The sequence below is a fragment of the Protopterus annectens genome, chromosome 2.part0, assembly GCF_019279795.1.
Source record: "Protopterus annectens isolate FY-2018-M chromosome 2.part0, PAN1.0, whole genome shotgun sequence".
Lineage (NCBI taxonomy): Eukaryota > Metazoa > Chordata > Ceratodontiformes > Protopteridae > Protopterus > Protopterus annectens.
This window is the reverse complement of record NC_056728.1, coordinates 990,029,399-990,036,972: the sequence shown is the minus strand read 5'-3', so window position 1 is coordinate 990,036,972 and position 7,574 is coordinate 990,029,399. Positions and strand designations below refer to the sequence as shown.

Sequence of the window (7,574 nt, the reverse complement as noted above, 5' to 3'; positions counted from 1 at the left end):
ATATAATGATGTAATGTTTCAAGTTATTGTTTAATCTTTTGATACTTACTGATTTAGTTAAAACTCTCTCTATTTATACAGGAATATATAATGATGTAATGTCTCAAGTTATTGTTTAATCTTTTGATACATATTGATTTAGTTAAAACTCTCTCTATTTATACAGAAATATATAATGATGTAATGTCTCAAGTTATTGTTTAATCTTTTGATACTTATCGATTTAGTTAAAACTCTCTCTATTTATACAGAAATATATAATGATGTAATGTCTCAAGTTATTGCTTAATCTTTTGATACTTATTGATTTAGTTAAAACTCTCTCTATTTATACAGAAATATATAATGATGTAATGTCTCAAGTTATTGTTTAATCTTTGATACTTATTGATTTAGTTAAAACTCTATACAGAAATATATAATGATGTAATGTCTCAAGTTATTGTTTAATCTTTTGATACTTATTGATTTACTTAAAACTCTCTCTATTTATACAGAAATATATAATGATGTAATGTCTCAAGTTATTGTTTAATCTTTTGATACTTATTGATTTAGTTAAAACCCTCTCTATTTATACAGAAATATATAATGATGTAATGTCTCAAGTTATTTTTTAATCTTTTGATACTTATTGATTTAATTAAAACTCTCTCTATTTATACAGAAATATATAATGATGTAATGTCTCAAGTTATTGTTTAATCTTTTGATACTTATTGATTTAGTTAAAACTCTATTTATACAGAAATATATAATGATGTAATGTCTCAAGTTATTGTTTAATTTTTGATACTTATTGATTTAGTTAAAACTCTCTCTATTTATACAGAAATATATAATGATGTAATGTCTCAAGTTATTGTTTAATCTTTTGATACTTATTGATTTAGTTGAAACTCTCTCTATTTATACAGAAATATATAATGATGTAATTTCTCAAGTTATTGTTTAATCTTTTGATACTTATTGATTTAGTTAAAACTCTCTCTATTTATACAGAAATATATAATGATGTAATGTCTCAAGTTATTGTTTAATCTTTTGATACTTATTGATTTAGTTAAAACTCTCTCTATTTATACAGAAATATATAATGATGTAATGTCTCACGTTATTGTTTAATCTTTTGATACTTATTGATTTAGGTAAAACTTATCATGTATTATCTAAACTTAGCAATCCATTAATTAACCTTTATGTATAGCCGCTGTCCAAACTGTGTCTAAACTAGTATTTTAATTCTTTGTCTTGTGTATGCCACTGATATATTGTATTTCTGTATGTTCAATGTGGAGCTTTTCTCCTCAGGCCTCCACTGAAAAAGGATATGTGTGTCCAGTCAGACTTTCCTGGTAAACAAATGTAAAATAAAATAAATTTACCTTTCTGAATATGCACAGAAGAGTGCCTTTTCATTTTTTTGCTTCTTTCCCAGAGTACTGGCCTTTGACCCCAGGTACACACTTTAATAATGTTGATTTTTGCTGTAAGTACTTGCATTTCTTCTAGAATCATGATAGGAGGAGTAGGTCGCTGGTTGGGGTGTATAGATATCCTGTCTCTTTTCCTCTTTCATACAATGGTACATACAACACAGGATCACTCCACCTGAAATAAGGACAGCTGCAGTTTCCCTGCCAATATGCAAGGCTTCTCCCAGTTCTCTTTTCTGAGCATTGTTGACTAAAGGATTATAAAAATCCCTGATAATATTATGTCCTGTCCAGGATACTGGGATCAGAACTATGATTCCAGCCAAAATAAATACAGTTCCAGCAGAAAGTAGTTAGTCCTTTCCCACATTCATTATGTCCTGTACAATAAGGACAGAATTATGTCAACACCCATCAGATCTTAGGCAGCCTGAAGAGCATGTGTCCATGCCAAAAGAGAATCATGCTCCTGGCATTGCATTCTTATGTTTGCATGCCAGATACAGTTCATCCACAAACCTTCCCATATAGTTTTAAAGACAAGGATGTTGCTGCCAGTAAAGGCTGTAATCCTGCACTGGGGCATTCTAGTTACAACACTTGTCCCTATCAAACCAATGACACCGAGGTACAAAGTGAGAATTTCAAGTGTAGCAACTGCCATTTTTCAGCCTTGCATTGTTTTAGTCAGAGCCACCAAACGTCTTTAGCAGCCTACAAACAAAGCACATCAGTCAATACTCACATTTTGTAAGTATGCAAATGCATAGGGTGAGGGATGCAGAATGTACCCCACAACTGAAAAGCTAGTCAGGTAAGGCACTTCTTGTATTATTTAAGCTTAACTACAACATTGCCATGTGCTTCCTTCTTCTACCTGACAATGCAGTCTAAGTAAATTCTTCTTTGTTTACAAATATAAGACTGAGTACTGGGGCATTCAACAAGAACAGAAAGATCGAATTTTTGAACTACTCATATTCTTCCCTGTTGTTCTTGAGTTAAAGACCTTTCACATAATCATAAGTGAAGTGTTTCTAGAATATTCTTCTCTTGCTAGCCTTTTCTTTATTTGATTTAGTTATTTTTTTACTAGTGCATCAGTTACTAAAATAATAAGTCCAACAGCAGTGATTTCAGATGTTTTTAAATATTCTTTTTGCTAGTATTATACACAGGTGTGTTGTAGAGCTATTGTTGCATTGTTCCCAGTTTTCTTGAAGTCTAAGAAATAATGTTAATGGTTGCTACACAATGTCAGTAACTGCATGTTTGTTAAACTTGCCAGCTCTCTGTTACTCAGTTTACTTTTTAATTTTCAGCTATGTCATTGGTTCAGTGGATAGCACTCTCACCTTTCATGCTGGAAGATAAGAGTGCTGTATGTTGTATCCCTGCAATAAGTGCCTGCATTCATGTGCAAACTAACATAGACATTGTGGTGTAGCATAATGAGATTATTGTATTCCTTAAGTGCCAGCCACTGGGTGAGACTTTAAGCCAGGTTCCCATATGCCAGGGAAGGTGGAATTTTGGGAGGTTTTAAAAGATATTGTGAGGAGGAGTATGGTAAGAAGGAGCATAGTGATAGTGTGAATTAGCAAACTGATGTGGGATTACTTGGTACCTGGAATATTGCAGTACAGTGGTAGTTTATGTAGAAGATGCAAAGTATTTGAGTAGCTGGGGAGAGGGAATGTTAGGTGGGAAACAAGTAGTGTTCAAAGAAAGGAGTATTAAGGCAGAGTGATGGAGATGTGACTGGTGCGATATAAATATATGGATGCATTAAGGAAAATACAAGGTAGAAAGTGGAGAATTGTGTGCGCTGCCTAAACATAGATGAGGTATATTAATAATTTTTTACTTAGTGAAATAATATTAATTATTTTTGGCCTTAGAGGTAGCTTTTGGAGATGAGGTGTAGTTATTTCAAGGAGAATAGCTGTTCTAAGTTTGTTTGAAAAGTTGAAGTAGTTAGGGTTATGAATTACATCTGATGATGCATATGAAAGGACCTGTAATTATTTACATTGTTGTGATAAAGATGGATTGATGATTATGGATTGGTCTCACTAGCTAGATTGTAGTTGCCTAAGTGGTGATTTTTAGATTTAATTCACACTGAAGGTAGTTATGTGGATTATATATGACTTGAGGATGAAAGAGCACATGCTGTCTTGACAGAGTAGGTTTTCTGTTAGGAGGGGACAGAAACTATGACACTACAGTAAGGTTTTTATTTTAAAATAGTAGATCATAAAATATACTGAGTACTTCAGTCTCAATGTCATCAATAATGAAATAACAAGAGTCAGTACCTCAAAGGTTCAGGGTCTTTCACCCTAGACAGGATTCCTCCAAGTAAGGAAATGAGGTGTGTGTGCGCGTGTGTGTGTGTGTGTGTGTGTGTGTGTGTGTGTGTGTGTGTGTGTGTGTGTGCGCACGTGTGCATGTGTGTGTGTGTGTGTGTGTGTGTGTGTGTGTGTGTGTGTGTGTAAACTGTCCCACTAAATGATAGCAGGTGGCTAGTTAATTTGCTCAGACTCAAACCCTGTACCTCAGTTACAGAAAACAAGAGTTTGAATCCTCTTCCCCAACCACCAAGCTATTAAAGAAGAGTTGAGTGTCAAGTGCATTTTTAAGGAATTGTGAGCTTCAAGGGAAGAGAAGTCCACTGCTGCTCATGCTAAGTCTGTTTACAATGTGCCACTGTTTTGTTTAGCAAATGGTATCACTATTGTGTTAAAGGACGTAAAAGCATTGTTAGTAGCACAACAGATAATATACTTGCTTTTGATGCAGAAGGCTGTGTGTTGTACTCCCACAGCATGTAGATGGATTGTTCATACTGACTTGTACTTTATGGGGGGTGGGGTGCTGCAGTCCTCCTTTGGATGAGATGCCGAGAAACTATGAACCTGTTGTCAGTTTATCATCAATTTCTTTTTGCAATATTACCAGCTTACCATTTTTTAATGTAACATAGACAATTTATTTTTCAAGGGCAACAGGCACTTTATTTGCAGATGAAACACTGAAATACAAAGTTGTTTGCTAGCAGCAACCTCTTCATTAGTTACAGATCTCTTTAATGTGGAATTATTTAGATGACTTTTGCTTCTGTAGAGATTGTGCATATTTACTGATATTGGTGGATTGTAATGCCAGAAGTCTGAATAGACTTTTATGATGGAAATGCTCTGAACTGGGTTGTTTTTTTCATTATTGGTTCATACATTTTGTTTCATTGCTTACTGGAAAAATGTACAAAACTAGAAATTTAAAACATGCTCTAACAAGTAGTGCTGTATTATATAAGGAATTTAATATAATACAATCAGGAAGGTGAATCAAAGAACACATGCATGTATGCATGGTCCTAAATATGTGTGCAAGGGGCCTATGATTTGAAAACTGCCCAAAGGTAAACTATCTGACACTGCCAGATGCATTTTTAATGTGGGTTTCAATGCTGTTTCAATGAATGTGAGCTTCATGGGCAGAGAAGTTTTAATGCCAAGTCTGTTTTTACAGTAAGACTGTATTGCTTTGTTTAGCAAATGTCTATCAGTGTTTGTGCTAAAACATTTAAAATAATTGTTTTAAATTAAATCCAAATAATCATTGTAGAAGTAAAGCAGAAAATAGTATGCACATTACAGTGTTTACAGTAACTGGGCAGAAATAGTCAAGTAATGGGACACTGCCTGGAATGGCTGCAAGGGGAAGAGGTGTGTATGGGGGTGCACAATCCATTACCCTGCCTAGGGCACCATTTGACCATGATCCAGCTCTTTACCCCAACCACAGACAAACAGGGCACACTTCCACTGTAACATACATCTAACATATGCAGATATGACAAGGAGTATGTTCAACCATTTACACTTCATTCGTACCACCCACGATGTCAGCCACATTTAGAGCCAGAATTTGCTTTGGACAGGAACTCAACCATGAAGTTAAGTGTCTCACAACCTACCATAATATTATTCTTTGTATGTCATCATGGCCGTGGCTTACACTTATATGAAGGAATCAGTATGTGCACTAAGACATCCACAACACTTGTTATTTGGTTTTAACTGATTTATTAAATACGTTTGTTTTAATTAATATTTCTTGTGTTACTTTGTAATGACCAGGGGCATGGTTTTGTTATCATTTACAATGTCCCACCTACTTGCATAATTGCCTAGGCATTCTACATTGTGTAGGAAAGCAGCATGCATACCCCACCCACTGTGGACACTTATGTAAAGCTGCAGGGTGCCAAAAAGTAGGCAAGGACCTGTGTGAGATGCCTTACAGAAGGCTTCAATGTTGCTGGCAACTGTATACTCATTTAGTCAAGAAATAAGCAATGGTATGTAAGACTTGAGTACTTTAAAGTTAACTGTGGTACATAATTTTCTTGGTTATCCACATATAAGCAAATATACCCTGTAGCTCTGGCCTCTGGGTTTGCACCCCTCTGCAAAAAATCCTGAGGGCACCCTTGCCTCAGAGGTACCAACACACCTCTCACCCACTACCCATTCCTAAGTGTATCCTCTTCTCCTGACCATACAAATTTACCTAACACTATGGACGGACAATTTCCCACAGTTTCTCCAGCCAGCTTGGTCAACATGGGCATCCTAAGGCAGTGTAGCAACTGACAGTCCTCTACTCCTAGTTCACACAAACTCAACATGTGAGAGATGCAGCTATTTTCCTTGAATCCATGGTCTCTCACACACCAGTCAGGACATATGACAATAAGCGAGTTGTCAGCATGCACACCTCACTTCCTACTCCACCCAAACCCGCATCACACATACCTACATATGTGGAGGTCCTCACCAGAAGCATACCTAAACACCAAAGATCTCCCAAACACAAACACAAGCATGCTACATGCAATACTTCCTCTGCAGAACACAATACACATAACAGCTCACACACCACTGTCTCACAAGTCAAGCCATTAAGGTAAAACACAAAACTAAACATATAAGTCATAGGTGATTCCATCTTGAGACACACCGATGTCCCTCTCCCCAGGCTGGATAAGGAAAAGATCACAGTCAGCTATCTGTCAGGTGCCCAGATACACCATATCACACATGCACTCAAGTCTCTCAACAACAGGTACTCTTATGACTCCTTCATAGTCCATGTTGGTGTGAATGACTTGAGAAATAGCTCTCTGGACAATATGAAAAGAGACATGACTGAGGACTCTGACTATGTTTCTCAGGCAAGTATGTCCCTAGCCTTAAGCAGCATTTTAACTTCACCTAAGATGATATCTCAGTACAAATAGAAAATTATTAATTTCAATATTTGGCTTCGTTTCTGGTGTCATTCTAAGAGGATCCAATATCTGTTAGCCTGTGATGACATGATCGACAGACATCAATGCTTTGCCAGAGGTGGTCTTCATCTGTCACCCCTGGGATTTTGGCTACTAAGGCTCTTGCCACCCCCTTGATGCCTTTTTTACAATTTGTCTCAAGGATAAAATTACCAAAGTAAAAACTCCATCGAAAAACAACCTGAAGGTTATGCTGGTAAAAGGTGGAGTCTTAACATGAAACTGCACTCACTGGAAGCAGTACTCACCTTGGAAGGCACAGATATTTGTGCAGTCACGGAGACTTAATTCAAGGCTGTGGAAAGCACTTCAGCCATACCGGGTTACACCTCCTTCCACATGTTTAGACCACAAACTGAAGGTATGAAAAGTAAAGCAGGCGGGTGTATCGATATTCATTAAAGATTAATAGACCACCAGATTGGTTAAACAGTACGATTCCCTGCAGACACTTCAGGTGCAATTTACTGTTGGTAGAACACCTATTCAAGTCATTGCCAGCTACAGGACCCCCTCTATGAATTAGGATACCCACTCTGCCTATTTGGCTCTACTTTAGTCTATCAAGATCCAAACTCCATGGCACTGGGAGATTTTAACTACCCATTACTTGACTAGGTAAATTACTCATGCTCAAAACTCACTTGCGCAAAGGTTTCTTGACTTTGTTAACTCCAATGCCCTGGACCAGCTGGTTGACACCCCAAAAGGAGTGCAAACATCCCGGATCTGGTGTTTACCAAAACCATTGACCACTGTAGCACCCCCACTGTGAG

The 7,574-nt window shown here is 36.7% G+C and overlaps 1 pseudogene; it reads right to left on the bottom strand.

Moving 5' to 3' along the window:
• Positions 1-1,468: 1,468 nt before the first annotated feature.
• LOC122792804 lies at positions 1,469-2,100 on the bottom strand (annotated as a pseudogene).
• Positions 2,101-7,574: the final 5,474 nt, after the last annotated feature.